The following is a 17,175-nucleotide window of genomic DNA, read 5'->3' on the forward strand; positions in this document are numbered from 1 at the left end:
AGAAAAAAAATTGCGTTGATATATTCATTAGTATTCATTTCGAGAGGACCAGAACGTAAGGGCAAGGATGTACCGCTGAGGCTTTACGAGGTGTTGGTCAGACCGCATTTGGAATATTGTGAGCAATTTTGGGCCCCATATCTAAGAAAAGATATGTTGTCCCTGGAGAGGGTCCAGAAGAGGTTCACAAGAATGATCCCGGGAATGAAAGGCTTAACATATGAGGAGTGTTTGATGGCTCTGGGTCTGTACTCGATGGAGTTCAGAAGGATAAGATTTCTTTATTAGTCACACGTACATCGAAACGCAAGGTGAAATGCATCTTTTGCGTAGAGTTTTCTGGGGGCAGCCTGCAAGCGTCGCCATGCTTCCGGCGCCAACATAGCATGCCCGCAACTTCCTAAATTGTACGTCTTTGGAATGTGGGAGGAAACCGGAGCACCCGGAGGAAACCCATGCGGACACAGGAAGAAAGTACAAACTCCTTACAGACAGTGGCTGGAATTGAACCCGGTCGCTGGCGCTGTAAAGCATTACGCTAACCGCTACACTACCGTGCCTGCCCTCATGAATGGGGAATCTCATTGAAACATACTGAATACTGAAAGGTCTGGATAGAGTGGATGTGGAGAGGATGTTTCCATCAGTAAGAGATTCCAGGATCTGAGGGCACAGCCTCAGAAGAAAGGGACGTCCCTTTAAAACTGAGAGGAGGAGGATTTTTTTCAGCCAGAGGGTGATGAATCTGTGGATTTCATTGTCACAGAGGACTGTGGAGGACAAGTCACTGGGTGTACTTAAGGCAGAGATTGATAGGTTCTTGATTAGTAAAGGGGTTAAGGGTTATGGGGAGAAGGCGGAGAATGAAGTTGATAAAAGAAATCAGCCATGATTGAATGGCGGAGCAGACTTGATGGGCTTAACAGCCTAATTTTGCTCCTATATCTTATGATCTTATATCACCTTTCACAGCAAATTAAATGTTTTCAAAGGAGCGCACTGCAAGGCAAACAAACAGTATAGCATCAATGTCAAGTCGATTGAGGGATTTAATATTGGAAGCATTAGTAGTGAGAACTATCTTGCTCTACTTAGTACCGCTTTTATATCTGTCTGAAAGAGTAGATGTGGCCTTGGTTGAACATTTCATCCTAACGATGACACATCTGACAGTGCAACACACTTCATTTCTGCACTGGAGCCTCAACATGGGAGTTTCGTGGTCAAGCTTCTGAAATGTGATCTGAATCCAAGGACTTCTGACTCAAGTGCAAAGTTGGCTACCAGCTGAACCTCAGCTGACATATTTGAGATCAGTCTTAACAGCATTGACATACTTGACAGCCAAAACAGCATTGATGTGCAGAGAGATCTTAGGGTCCAAGTCCATAGCCCCCTGAGGGTAGCCATGCCAGTAGATAGCGTGGTAAAGAAGGCATATGGCATGCTTGCCTTCATTGGTTGGGGCATAGAGTATAAGGGTAAAGAAGTCATGTTGCAGCTATATAAAATTTTGGTTAGGCCGCACTTTGAGTATTGTGTGCGATCCTGGTCGCCCTATTGCCAGAAGGATGTAGAGGCTTTGAAAAGGGTGCAGAAGAGGTTAGCTAGGATAATTCCTGGATTAGAGGGTATGAGCTATAAGGAGAGGTTGGACAAACCTGGGTTGTTTTCTCTGGAGCATCGGAGGCTGAAGGGAGACCTGATAGAAGTTTTTAAAAGTATGAGAGGCATAATAGGATAGACAGTCAGAATCTTTCTCCCAGGGCAGAAATGTCAAATACCAGAGGACATGCATTTAAGGTGAGGGGGGAAAGTTTAAAGGAGATGTAAAGGACATTTTTTTTACACAAAGAGTGGTGGGTGCCTGGAACAGGCTGCCAGAGTAGTGGTGAAAACAGATACAATAGTGGCGTTTAAGAACTTTTTAGATTGATGTATGAATATGCAGGGGGGGATGGAGGGACATGGATCATGTACAGGCAGAACAGAGTTAGTTTAATTTGGCATCATGTTCGGAGCAAATATCATACACAGAAGAGTCTGTTCCTGTGCTGGACTGTTCTAAGTTCTATGAGATGAGCTTAATTCATCCATGGGAGGCTTTTAATATGTTAGCGATGCTCTATCCAATTCACAAAATCATTATTGAAATAGTACCAGGTCTATCAATATTACTTATTAAGATTGCCATTCGCATTATAACATTTATTTACACGTCGCCTTGCAAGTAAACACAGCTCCATGTGTTTGAAAAAATTTGCAATCCATTCCATTCCTAGCATTTCTTCAGCCCTAAGTAAACCAATGCCATCTTACCAAAGGATGTCATGGAATGATCACATGGTATGACAACATATCAACTGACGTGACTTCTCCTTTCCAACTGTTATGCCATGTGTTTAAACTGTTTTTAAATAATATGTTACGGTACCCATTCCAGCAAAGGCTTCCCATAGCAACTGCAGCTCAAAGTTCAACATAAATTTCTTGGTTCTGAGCTGTTAGTTCAGTTTCCCATGTCAGCAAACTGAGTACTCCTCAAACCCACTGTAACGCAACTGGGACTGCCTTGTGAGACTCTTGAAAAGTAGTTCTTTATATTTCTGGACTACAGAGGAATCAAGGATCATGGAGAATGAGCAAGCAACCTGTCTGTTCTCGGCCTCCTACACTGCCAGGGTGATGCTAAATGCAAACTGGAGGAACAGCACCTCATATTCTGCCTGGGTAGTCTACAACCCAACAGCATGGATGTTGAATTCTCCAGTTTCAGGTAACCTGCTCCCCCTCTGTCCCCCAATCACCTCCCAGCCTGTCACCATCTCCACTCTTCCCTCCTCCATCTGCTTAACACCTCTCCTCACCTGGATCCACCTATCACCTGCCGGCTCCTGCTCCACCCTTTCCCCCCACCTTTTTATACTGGGTATCTCCCTCTATCTTTCAGTCCAGATGAAGAGTCTTGACCCGAAACTCCAAATGTCCATTTCCTTCCATAGATACTGCCTGACCTGCTGAGTTCCTCCAGTGATTTGCGTGTGTCCCACAATCTTGTTGAAAGGCAAGGGCTTCTGCTTCTTTTTCTTATGTTCTTTTGTTCTTACCACGTATGACTTGTCCTTCTTCCACTATAGGAAAGACGTGATTGCACTGGAGAAGGTGCAGAAGAGATTCACCAGGACGTTGCCTGAATTGGAGGCTTCTAGTTATGAGGAGAGATTGGATAGACTGGGCTTGTTTTTCCTGGAGTGTAGAAGGCTGAGGGGTGACCTGACAAGATGTATAAGGTTATGAAAGGCATAGATAGGGTAGATCATCAGGGTCTTTTTCCCAAGGTAGGGGTATCAAAAACAAGAGGGCAAAGGTTTAAGGTGAGAGGAAGGAATTTTGCAGGGGATCTGAGGGGTAAGTTTTTCACACAGGGTGTGGTTGATATCTGGAACACATTGCCACAGGAGGCGGTGGTATCAGATACAATTGCTATGTTTGTGAGACATTCAGACAGACACATAAATAGGTAAGGCATAGAAGGATACGGTCCTAATATGGGCAAAAGGGATTAGTGTAGATGGACAAAAAGGTCAGCATGGACATAGTGGGCGAAAGACCCATGTCTATGCTGTGTGACTCTATAATTCTATGACTCTATTCCTGATGCTTGGCGATGTTGTGCCAAAGTTAAGCAGGATTGTTCGCAGATCCGATGGAAATAAGCCTTGCACACACAATGCTGCACACAACACACTGTATTGCTAAGTTATCTCAGAAGCACGCCTGAACCCGTTTAACTGCAGCGACCCGTTCCAATCAGTCCATGGCGTCAGTCGCGACCTAACCTGTGGTGAGCCCAAATCCAAGAGACCTCACCACCGGTGTGCTCACTCTTCTAAACCCTGGTCACTTCTCTCTGCCCCTACCTGGGTCCATCCTTTGTCCAGGTCGACCCATCACGTGACCATTGCCTTGGGCCTTACAGGCTCATGTCTGCAGAGACAATACCTTGGTTACCTAGCACCCAGGTCACCCTTCCCCCACGCACACACATTTGATTCCAGCAATTGTTCCTTGCGCTCTCTGGCCAATATTTCAAGATTCTTACCACAGGAAATCCTGTCCAATATGCTAGATTTTGAATGCTTCCTTCCCAACCTAATAACTATGTTGGTTAGACTGCATTTAGAGTATGTTGTACAAATCACTGGTTAGGCTTCACTTGGAGCATTTGTGTGAAGTTCTGTTCACCATGCAATGGAAGGATATGATTAAGCTCGAGAGGGTGCAAACAAGGTTCACAAGATGTTGCCTGGACTCAAGTGCTTGAGTTATAAGGAGAGGTTGGATAGGCTGGGACTGCTTTCCCTGGAGCAAAGGAGGCTGAAGGGGTGATCTTAAAGAGGCTCATAAAATTATGAGGAGCATAGATAGGGTAGATAAGTCACAGTCTTTTTTCCAGGGTAGAGGATTCTAAAATTAGAGAGGATAGGATTAAGGTGAGAGGGGAAAGATTTAAAGGGGTTCCGAGGGGCAAGGTTTTCATACAGAGGCTGGTGTGTATATGGAACAAGCTGCCAGAGGAAGTGGTAGAGGCAGATACCATTACAATGTTTAAAAGACATGGATAGGAGAGGTTTAGAGAGATATGGGCCAAACGTAGGCAGATGGGATTAGCATAGATAGGCATTATGGTCAGCATGGATGAGTTGGGCCAAAGGGCCTGTTTCCATGCTGTACAGCTCTTGTGAATCTATAAATCTATGTTATAATCATTTATATATCATCTGTCACAGTGTTTGTTCTATTGTATAGATAGAGAATCCACTCATTACCTTCTGCCATCGTTCCTCTTCCAGTACAGGACTGTGGGAGAAATGTGAAAGACAATTGAGAATGTTCTGGAATTTCTGTAGGAGGGGAGCTAGAGGGTTAACTTTTGCTCTGCCGATAGCCAAGGACTCTCCATGTATGGTGATGTTTTGTGTCTTGTCCGCCACGCAGAATGCGGCAATCTAATTATATTTTGTTCCTCAAGAGTGCTAGACTGAGGCTGAAGCCATGGATGGTCACTTCTGCCATCTATTTCTGCTATTCACTTCTGCTGTTTGTACTTGGATGCTTGTAGTCACGTACTCTTGTAATATAAATAAAGGTTGTAATCTCTTGGTCGGGCAGAACTGCGAAACTCTACTTTTAGGAGTCTGAGCTCTCCATGATATCATGCTACAATAAAGATTTCTGAAGCACATGCCTACTGAGTCAGTGTGATACTTTTCCGCAACAAGGACACCGCTCAACTTACACAATATCAAATCAGAAAATGCTGGAAACACTCAACAGGTCAGGCAGCATCTGTGGAAAGGGAAACAGAGTGAATGTTTCAGATTGCAAGTACTGACTCCAACGCCTTTACCGTTCTTCCTTCCCAGCTAGTATAGTGTGCTTATTTTTTCCTTGTCTGTCTGGAGACCTGGGTACAGAATGTGGCTTTAAGAACTCCACTAAAACCCATCTGTTAAAACTTTTAACTGAAAGAACCGTCTCAACATCTTTCTGTTCTTTCTTTCCTCATACGATATCCTCTCTGACCACAATGTCTTGGTCATTACTAGTGCATGATGTAGTTAATTGCAATAAATACCTCTACCTTTCTAAACATATTCACGATGTTGTATCCAAAATTGAAAATATCAATGGACAGGTTAGGTGAGCAGAAAAGTGACAAATGGAATTCAGACTGGAGAAGGGTAGGGCAATGGATTTGGGGAGGGCAAACAAGTCAAGGAAGCAACGAACAATCTGCTGGAGGAACTCAACGGGTCGAGCAGCATCTGTGGGGGGAAAGGAATTGTCGACGTTTCGGGTTGAAACCCTGAATCAAGGCTGAGAGTGGAGAGGCAAGATGGCCGGTATAAGGAGGAGAGGAGAAGTGGTGACTGAGGTGATTGGTGGACTGAGGAGGGGATGTTAGATGACTAGCAGTTGGTACCAGGTAGGGGAGGGGAGGGTGGAGTTGGGCAGGTGAAGGACAGATGGAGGCAGACAAAGAGAGAGAGAAAGAAAAAGATGGAGCAAGGCGGGAGGAGGGGAGGGTGAAGGTTGGAGACAGCTGCTGGAGGGAGATAAGCAGGAACACAAAGGGCTACCAGAGCTGGACTCTGATAAGTAGAGGCGAGAATGGGAACCATCAGGGGAGAGGTGTACAGCAAGTGGAACCAGAACCAGAACCAGGGGAGGGGGGGAGGGGAACCTGTGGGTGAACTGTGTGTACTGGGTGGATGGAACAGGAGGGGGAGGGGACGAAGATGGGTGAAGGGGGTGGGGGGGGTATGTGGAAAAGGGGACAGAAATGGGAGGATGGGAGGAGGATCGGGGGAGGGGGGGGTGCAAAACCACCTACTGGAGAGAGGGTTAACCTAAAATTGGAAAACTCAGCGTTCATGCCATTGGATTGTAGACTACCTAGGCGGAATATGAGGTGTTGTTCCTCCATTTTGTGTTGGGCCTCACCCTGGCAGTAATGAAAGCCAAGGATGGACAGGTCAGTGTAGGAATGGGAAGGGGGATTGAAATGGCATGCAACTAGGAGCTCGGAATGGCCACCGTAGACCGAGCATAGGTGCTCTGCAAACTGGTCGCCCAGTCTGTGCTTGGTCTCGCCGATGTAGAGGAGGCCACATCGGGAGAATCGAATGTAGTAGCTGAGGTTGGAGGAGGTGCACATGAACCTTTGCCTCTTTAGGTCCCTGGATGGTGGTGAGGGAGGAGGTGTAAGGACAAGTGTTACACCTCCTGCATGGGCAGGGGAAGGTGCCAAGGGTCAGGGAGGAGTGGGTGGGAAAGGATGAACAGACCAGGGGGTCACAGAGGTAATGGTCCCTGCAGAAGGCGGAAAGGGAGTAGGGAGAAGAAGACATGGCTGGGGGTGGGATCTCATTGCAGCTGGTGGAAGTGATGAAGGGGGATATGCTGGATGCGGAGGCTCATAGGGTGAAAGATGAGGACCAGGGGAACTCTATCTCTGTTCTGTCTGGGGGGGAGGCAAAGTGAGCATATGAGAAACAGAGGAGACGCGAGGGCAGGCTCCATCAACCACAGCAGAAGGGAAGCCACACTTCCTAAAAAATGAGGACATTGAAAACACAATACAATGTAGGATTCCGAGATGTGTAGGATATCAGAGTGCAGGTCCACAGCTCCCTGAAGGACAGGTGGTTACAGGGTGTACAGGATATTCATCTTTATCAGCCGAAGCATAGACTCCAAGTGCAAGGAAGTAATGCTGGCACTGTATAAAATGTTAGTCAAATTACTGTTCTCTCTCTTTCCCCTGGTTGGAGTACCGTGGTCACCACGAGGCAGGCAATCCTATCCTGAGCACATCATCATGCTGAACACAACCCCAAGATTTTAGGTCAACCTCAACCATTTGGTTCCATGGCAACTGTAGTCTGCATCTAGGAGACACAAGAGACTGCAGATGCTGGAATCAGGAGCAACAAACAATCTGCTGGAGGAACTCAGTGGGCTGAGCGACATCTGTGGGGGGAAAGGAACTGTCGACATTTCGGTTGAAAACTTGCATCAGGTCTGCATCAATGTGGTGCTAATCCTGCAGTAGGGTATTCATGACGGTGCTCAAAGATCTAGTGTGATCAGCCAAGGCCTCCTCTGGGTAATGTTCGAAACAAGCAAAGTCCCTCCACCCTGAAGACAGACCTCTGGGCTGGTAATGTACTGGTATTGGTATCGGTATTGGTTTATTATTGTCACTTGTACCGAGGTACAGTGAAAAACTTGTCTTGCATACCGTTTGTACAGGTCAATTCATTACACAGTGCAGTTACATTGAGTTAGTACAGAGTGCATTAAGGTACTACAGGTAAAAACAGAGTAAAGTGTCACAGCTACAGAGAAAGTGCAGTGCAGGTAGACAATAAGGTGCAAGGTCACAACAAGGTAGATTATGAGGTCAGAGTCCATCTCATCATATAAGGGAACCGTTCAATAGTCTTATCACAGTGGGGTAGAAGCTGTCCTTAAGCCTGGTGGTACGTGCCCTCAGGCTCCTGTATCTTCTGCTTGATGGGAGAGGAGAGAAGAGGGAATGACCCGGGTGGGTGGGGTCTTTGATTATGCCAGCTGCTTCATCAAGGCTGCGAGAGGTAAAGAGTCCAAGGAGGAAAGGCTGGTTTCCGTGATGCACTGGCTCACTGGCTCGCTGGCTTACTGGCTGAAGTGAGGTAAATAGTAGGTACCACAATTTTAAGATAATTGTTTGAAACATTAGCAGAGTGTTGAATACATTTTTTTGATGCCAAGAGTGGTGGGGGTTTGTAGTTCACTGTCTGAAAGGGCAGTGGAGTGCTGAATGATTACTTGGTGTGTCACAGCTTGTAAGATCACAGACCAAGTGCTGGCAATTAGCTCAAACAGAATTAGCCCACGTCAATCTGCCTACTTCGCCACTCAATAAGGTCGTGCCTGACCTAATTGTAACTTTACATTCCCACCTACAGTCAGCAACCTTTCACCCCCTTGTTTATCAATTAATCTCTCTACATTAAAAATATTCAAAGACCTTCCTTCCACTGCCCTTTGAGGAAGAGAGTGCTAAAGGTTCATAACTATGAGAGAAAAAAAATCACCTTATGTTTGTCTTAAATGCGTAATCCTTTATTTTTAAACAGTGACCCTTAGTTCCAGATTCTCCCACAAGAGGAAACCTCCTGTCCTTGTCAGCCTAGTCGTTGAAGACCTCTCAGAAGCAATTAAGTTTTTCACTGTACCTCGACACATGTGATAATATTAAACCAATTCCAATTCCAAGTGCCCTTTCAAACTTCTAAAGACCAGAAGATGCAAGCCCAGCCTGTCCAACCTTTCTTCCGAAGATAATCGGTCCATTCCGATAGAAAACAAAAAAACTGCAGATGCTGGAAATCTAAAATAAACCCAGAAGATGCTGGAAATAGTCAACAGGTCAGGCAGCATCTGTGGGAAGAGAAACAGAGTTAACGTTTCAGGTCAGAACTCCAAGTACTACCTTGGCAAATCTTTGTGGGCTGTCATGCTCATGGTGCTGTGAATTGCCTTCTTCTGCGTCTTAAGTTTCTATGATTCTGTGAATGGTTGCAGTAAGAATGACTAAAAAACAAATGTTTGGCAATGATTTTAGACATATTGCCAAAGCTTTATTCATGGTGGCCAATGTGTAAAGTCACTATTTGCTTGGCTTCCTGTCACTGTATGTGTAATCCCACAATACACAAACATGCAAGATGGTATTAAAATTGTTCTGTCTCATTGGCCAACAATTTTTATGATTATTTCTTTGTTCTTATTTCCACATACCTTGAGATTTTGTTTCTTCCAATTGAAAAAAGGAAGAATTTTAGCAGTGACTTATTCTGCTGCACATCAGCACACCAGCTGAAGAAAACCACAGTGAATTAGGCTGTGGCAACATGACAATATTAGATGATTATGGCCCATTTCCACAGAAGGTCCCATAAGAGGAAAGATCATTATATTGACGATCATCAAAAATATCCATTTTGGCTTATCCATAGTCACATATTGTTTTTTGTTTCACTGCAAAATGTATAATATAATCCAGATGTGTGAAGTCACCCTAAACACTGTAAACACTGTTTGGTTTTACGTTGGTGTGTTTAATTCAGACTTGTGAAATAGAATTGACAAACCTGCCTTGAAATGTGCAAAGCAGATTTGGCAATATAGATATGAGAGGCCAGCCCTCATAACCCAGTCCATAGGTTTAAATCTTGATTAGGTAGTTGGTTCTTAATTTGAACCCAGTCAGTTTCCAATCACATATCCACTTCATCATGACGGCTGTCTACATCAACCTCTGTAATGTTTCCCATTCCCACTCCTGCCTCAGGCCATCTGTGACTGAAATCCTTGTGATTGCTCTTTGGTTACACAAACACTCAACTAATCAACCTACCTCCACTGCAATTTCTCTGTAGCTCTTCTACTTTGTTTTGCATTCTTGTACTACCTCAATGCACTGTGTAATGAATTGACCTGTACGATCGGTATGCAAGACGAGTTTTTCACTGCACCTCGGTACAAGTGACAATAATAAACAAATTCCAATTCCAATTCCAATGTGCTCCTGACTGATCTCCCATCTCCCAACCTCCATAGATCACAGTTCATTCCAAAACTCTGCTGTGCATCTTAACCACCCCATTAAATATTTATCCTTAAGTTCACTCCTCAATTCTTCAAATTTGATATTCTTATTTAACTCTCTGTAGAGTACCGACTCTTCTTAAATCTGTAATGTCCTCCAATCCTACATCTGAGATCTTTCTATCCCTCCAATTCTGGTCCCTTTTGCATCCCTGACTTCCTTCACCCCATCTTTGCTGGGTGTGCATTGAGCTTTTCTCTCCTATGCCCCTCCTTCCCCCTCTAAGATGGTCCTCAAGCCATCACTTGCTCATTCCTCAATGCTCCTTTAAAGTGGTTCAGTGTCAAATTATGACTGAAAGGACTCCTGCAAAGCTCCTGGCGTGTTTTATATGGTGTTAAGGTGTTGGATAAATCACTCAGCTTCTCATTGGTCACACTATTCCAGCTTTATATTCATTGCAGTTTAAATATAGCTCAGCTTTTAACATAAGCAAGATAACCAGAGAGCAGATGATAGAGTTTTTAAAAATGTGCTTGTTTGTTCAGGTAAGTAATGCTGAGTTGTTATAATAACCTTGTTGTGAGTGCACATGGTTATAGCCTTTGAATCACCAAATTTGTTGAACTCATTTTCACAACCTACTATGACAGGATATGAACTCACGTCATCTGTTCACTGGTGCAGCATCATAATTACAGCTCCATCTAAATGCATGCATATACCAATCTATTCCAAGTAAAGGAACTTAACATTTACAGTGATGTGTTCTCTTTGATCTGCCTTGCACCACCCTTTCAAAGGTCCCTTAAGGATGTGTTGTTCCATAGGGATCGGTGCTGGGACCTCTACTGTTTGTGATATATATAAATGACTTGGACAAAAACGTGGATGGGCTGATTAGTAAGTTTACAGATGACACAAAAATTTGTGGAGTTGTGGATAGTGAAGGAGACTATCAGAGGATACAACAGGATATAGATCAGTTGGAGACATGGGCAGAGACATGGCAGATGCAGTTTAATCCAGGCAAGTGTGAGATGTTGCACTTTGGGAGATCAAATGTAAAGGGAGTGTATACAGTAAATGGCGGAACCCTTAAAAGCATTAGGGTATCCCAACCCACCAGCTCTTCAGGTTAATTTGGTAAATGAAGCTTGCCGGTGAGCATTGGGTACCCTCCCTGCCTAGCTGAGGTCACTGGGAACAGAAGCCAGGGCCAGCTCCAGCTCCATAGATTCTTTGTGGGTCAAGAAGAGAAGCAATTGTTGTGAAGCTGTAATGGTGAGCGATATCACCATTACCTTTGATGAAACAAGGTGGTGGGTTAATCGTTGCCTCGTCTGAAATTTCATTTTTTGCTATCCCAGTCAAGCATTTCCAATGACGAGACTATCCAGTGACTCCCGTTCATGCTTGGAGGTGAGCAAGTTGAAATTAAATACTTTCTGTTTTAGTCTCAACTACACTGAGCTGGTCGTCTGGGAACAAAGTCGGGTGACACTTTGTTGTGCCAAGTTTGCATTTATATCTGTCTGGGAACTAATTAGAAATGGGATTTGTGAGGAGGACAGGGTCAAGTGGGCGGCACAGTAGGGTGGCGGTTAGCGTAATGCTATTACAGCGCCAGTGACCCGGGTTCAATTCCTGCCGCCGTCTATAAGGAGTTTGTACGTTCTCCCCGTGGTTGCGTGGGTTTCCTCCGGGTGCTCCGGTTTCCTCCAACATTCCAAAGACGTATGGGTTAGGAAGTTGTGGACATGCTATGTTGGTGCCGGAAGAGTGGCGACACTTGCGGGCTGCCCCCAGGACACCCTACACAAAAGATGCATTTCACTGTGTGTTTCGATGTACATATGACCAATAAAGATATCTTATCTTATCTTATCCATTTCTATCTCAGCTCCGCTACTGAAATTTCCTTGGTGCTTCAAGGCCCAAAAATTCCTTTGCTGCATTGGCCAACCTCTCTCCTTCCACCTATGCAAAATCTAGTTCTTTGAAATCTCTGCTCTTTGTATCCTAGCTTCAGTCCAATCCCAATCACCCATTACCCCTGTGTTCACTACCTGCCCTACATTAGTCTCCTTTCAATGTTCCAATCCTTATTTTCCAATGCTTCCATGACCTCACCTCTCCTCTCTATAACCTTCTCCAGTGTTCTAATTCTGATACAGAAATCATGACAAAAAAGATAATGCAAAAAGCATAACGCTTGACTCGGTGGGCAGCACAAATGTCACTGAGATAAGTGATTGTAGGTTCAATTCCTATTCCAGAGACATGAGCTCAAAAGTTTAGGCTGTTGTTCCAGAGTTGTACTCAGAGAGTTCAGCATTACTGGAGGTGCTGAAATGGTAAACAGGGCCATGATTGATTCCATAATGTGCATCCAAGTTAGAATCAGAATCAGGTTTATTATCACTGACATGTGTTGTAAAATTTGTTGTTTTGTGGCAGCAGTACAGTGCAAAGACATAAAATTACTATAAATTACAAAATAAATAAATAGTGCAAAAAAAAGGAATATCAAAGTAGTGTTCATGGACCTTTCAGAAATCTGATGGCGGAGGAGAAGAAGCTGTTCCTAAATGGTTGAGTGCGGATCTTCAGGGTCCTGTACCACCTCCCCGATGGTAGTAATGAGAAGAGGGCATGTCCCGGATGGTGAGAGTCCTTAGTGATGGATGCCGCCTTCTTGAGGCACCGCCTCTTGAAGATATCCTCGATGGTGGGGAGGGTTGTGCCCGTGATGGAGCTGGCCAAGTCTACGACCCTCTGCAGCCTCTTGCAATCCTGCGCATTGGAGCCTCCATACCAGGCAGCGATGTAACCAGTCAGAATGCTCTCCACCATACATCTATAGAAATTTGCAAGAGTCTTTGGTGACATAGCTGTCATACTTCCTACACTGAAGAGCTCTTCAAGAGTGTCCAGTTGATCGTAAAGTGAAAATCAAAAACATTGCAGATGCAGTGCATTGCACTGCAAATCAAAAATACTTAGCAGGTCAGGCTGCATCTGTGGGAAGAGAAACAGAGTTAGCGTTTCGGATCGAAGATGAAGGGTCTTCAACCTAAAAAGATAACTCTACTTCTCTTCCCACAGATGCAGCCTGACCTGCTGAGTATATCCAGCATTTTCTGATTGTAAAGCAATTAGGCTATGAAAAGTGCTATATTAAGTTGTCTTTCTTACAAGAACAAGAATTCTTCTTGTGTGAGAAAAGTAGTTGCTGATTTCAATGACCTGGCTACACCTTTTTGAGAAGCAGAGGCTCAACACATTTAAACAGCGCTCTTAAAGACTCTTGGGCATGTACTTGAAGAACTGTAACTGCAGGGCTATGGGCCAACTGCTGGAAGATGTGTTTAGGTTGGTGGCTCTTTTGATGGACAGAATGGTCTGCCATGTTATAAATTTCTCTTGTGAGATAAATGCAATGTTGCTACTGGCACCTGCTGAGCCTCAGAGGGGAAAAGGGGAGACATTTGGAGACAGAGGGTAGAAAGAGAAGAGAGCTCAGGGGAAGCGTTGGTCATCTGATTCATTTCCAAGTCGTGCTAAAAGCAGTAGCTGACATGCCCTCGTGCCCTGCAAAATGTCTGCGGAATGAACCATTGGGATGTTCCGCATAGACAAACAGATCAGGTTAAAAAATAAATGGTTAAAGTCAAAGGAACCGTTGAAGAATGATCACATAGTGAAATACCGAACATTGTTTTGAGCCCATTGGAAGCGTACACCAGCAAGAAACAAGCACCTTTAGAAGATGACCCAGGGCTGAAGAAGTATACAACTGTACACAACAAGTCACATCAGTGTGGCCAGACATGACTCACTCATACATTCCCAGTCATGCTCAGCTGATATAATCTCCCACACAGACGGTCAAAGGAATAATTAGTAACAGGCACAATTTAGAACTGCATGGAAGGCATCGTTGATGCTCAAATAACAATTGCTGTTGCAACATCAGGGTAGTCTCTGACATGAGATAACAGAGTCTGCAGTGTGCTGATGGGTTGTTAGTTTGAGAGGAATCCGAAAGTACTGGTATATTGGCGTCACCCCTGCCCCCATTGCTAAGATCCAGCCCTTCCTGAAAAACCAGCACCTCTCATTCTCTGTGTCACAGGACTGAGATAAACTACTTGCTCTTTATCTCAGCTATCTAGGAAGAAGGGGAGAAATTACACGACTGCTAAATATTGTCCAATTATCTCAGAAAAGCATGTTACAGAGTTCCAGCAAAACAAAGTACAAATTAAATTTATTGCAGGAAATCTGGATATCAGAATCAAGTTACATTTCATCAAATAGTTCTTAAGTTTCTCTTATAGTTTAAACAACTTCTAAAAATAATTCAAGACAGTTTTTAAGATATACTTTTTCCAGCACTTTTTTGATAAGCTTTTCATAAAAGTTTGCCTGGGGCAATTTTGATATTGTGTAACGGTGTAAAGTTTGACATTGCAACAGAGACATCACTACAGAAATACTTTGTTGGCACCAAAGCAGTTGGTAACAGCCAGCACCTTCCCTCCACAACAGGAGTTCTCTTTCCACCTTCTCTCTCCTCCAATTCTCTCCTCTCTTTTCTGAGGACAGTGGTTGTTGGGGATACATGAGGTTCTTTTGGGGCTGATAAGTCATTCAGCATTTGACTTTAGCTGAAACTGAGCCACTAAAGTCAGCATAGAGCTAAAAATATACTGCTCCTTGCATAGGAAGCTTATTGAAACTGCAGAGTCACTGTGCTTCATTTGTGTCAAAATGAAACTTAAGTGTGCAAGAATCAAAAAGCAATGATGTTTCTTAAAGGTACGTAAACACAATTCTTTTTCCTTTCTTAAACCAATTTTTCAATCTCTTTTGCATTTTCGATATTTTAATTCTGAATGATGTAAAAAGAAAAGAATCATGTAGTCATAGGGTTACACAACATGCAAACAGGCCCTTTGGCTCAACTCGTCCACACCCATCAAAATGCCTATCTGAGCTCGTCCCATTTGCCTGCATTTGCACAGATCCCTCCAGGCCTTTCCTATCCACGTACCTGTATTAAACTTTGTAACTGCACCCACATCTACAGCTTCCTCTGGCAGCTCGTTCCATATACCCACCAGCCTCCGTGTGAAAAAATTGCCCCTCAGGTCCCTTTTAAATTTTTCCCCTTTCACCTTAAATCTATGCCATCTAGTTTTAGACTTCCCTACCCTGCGAAAAGGACTGGGACCATCCACCTGATCTACACAGGTCACCCCTCAACCTCTGATACCCACGGGAAAAACGTCCCAGCCTATCCAGCCTCTCCTTATAACTCAAGCCCTCCAGTCCCGGTAACATCTTTTCTGCACCCTTTCCAGCTTAATGACATCCTTTCTAGAAATAGATCCTCTCGAGTCTTCTCCTCCATTTGATAGAACAAATATTAATTATTGACCAGAACTCCACTCTTCTGCCCAATTCCCATAACTCTTAACTTCCCTCTGGTCCAAAAATTTGTCCTTCTGAACTTTCAATACAGTCATTAACTCAACCTCTCAAGACCTCTAGTCAACAGAATTTAGACCCTCTGAAGGAACCTCTTCATCTCTGTCTTAAATGACTGCTCCCTTATCCCGAGGCACCTATCTTCAGAATTTTATTTGTTTCAATGAGATCACCTCTCATTCTTCTAAACTCCATGGGGTATAGGCTTATTCTGATCAAACTTTCTTCATAAAATCATCCACTCATCCTAGGAATCAATTTAGGGAACTTTTAGCATTGTCTCCAAGGCAACTATACTTAAATAAGGAGACCAAAATTGGATACAATACCCCAAATGTTATCTTACCAAAGTCCAGCACAATTTTAGCAAGACTTTTTTTTTCCTTCCCCATCCCTTTTCCAAATTACTTGCTGTACCTGCACGATAATATTTTAAATTCTTATAATGGGACACATCTGAAAACCAATATTTAATAGTGTCACACCTTTGATACAATATACTGCTTTTCCTACCTTCCTACCAAAGTAGATACCCTTTCAGATTATGCATCTGAAATCTTTTTGCTCACTCATTTAAATTATGGAATTGGAATTGGAATTGGTTTATTATTGTCACATGTACCGAAGTACAGTGAAAAACTTGTCTTGCATACTGTCCATACAGATCAATTCATTGCACAGTGCATTGAGGTAGTACAAGGTAAAACAATAACAGAATGCAGAATAAAGTGTAACAGCTACAGATGAAGTACATTGCAGGTAGACAATAAGGTGCAAGGTCATAACAAGGTAGATTGTGAGGTCAAGAGTCCATCTTATCGTACTAGGGAACCGTTCAATAGTCTTATAACAGCGGGATAGAAGCTGTCCTTGAGCCTGGTGGTACGTGCTTTCAGGCTTTTGTGCCTTCTGTCCGATGGGAGAGAGGAGACGAGAGAATGTCTGGGGTGGGTGGGGTCTTTGATTATGCTGGCTGCTTTCCCGAGGCAGCGAGAAGTGTAGACAGAGTCCATGGAGGGGACGCTTGTTTATCTATATATGTTATTACTATATACTGTATTGAAAGTTCAGATAGACTAATTTTTGGACTAGAGGGGATTCAGGATTATGGCAATTGGGCAGAAGAGTGAAGTTGTGACCAACAATTAACATATGTTCTATCAAATGGAGGAGAATTATCTATATATCTTTGCAGTCTCATACTTCACCATCCCACCTATCTTTGTATCACCAGTGAACCTGAATATCTGTCATCCGTCATTGACAGAGATTGTAAAAAACTGCAACCTGGTACAGATCCAGTAGTTAAAGCCTGCCAACCAGAAAATAACCCATTAATTACTACTCTTATCTTTTGTCTGTTAATCAATCTTCTATCCACCTGCCCCTTCAGTCCATATCTTGTGAAGTAACTTTTTCTTTGGCATCCTTTCAAATGGCCTTTGGAAACCCAATACACTACATCTACCAGCTCCCTTTTATCCACCCTTCTAGTTACATCCTCAAAGAACATTAAT

Source organism: Pristis pectinata, chromosome 6 (assembly GCF_009764475.1).
Source record: "Pristis pectinata isolate sPriPec2 chromosome 6, sPriPec2.1.pri, whole genome shotgun sequence".
NCBI lineage: Eukaryota > Metazoa > Chordata > Chondrichthyes > Rhinopristiformes > Pristidae > Pristis > Pristis pectinata.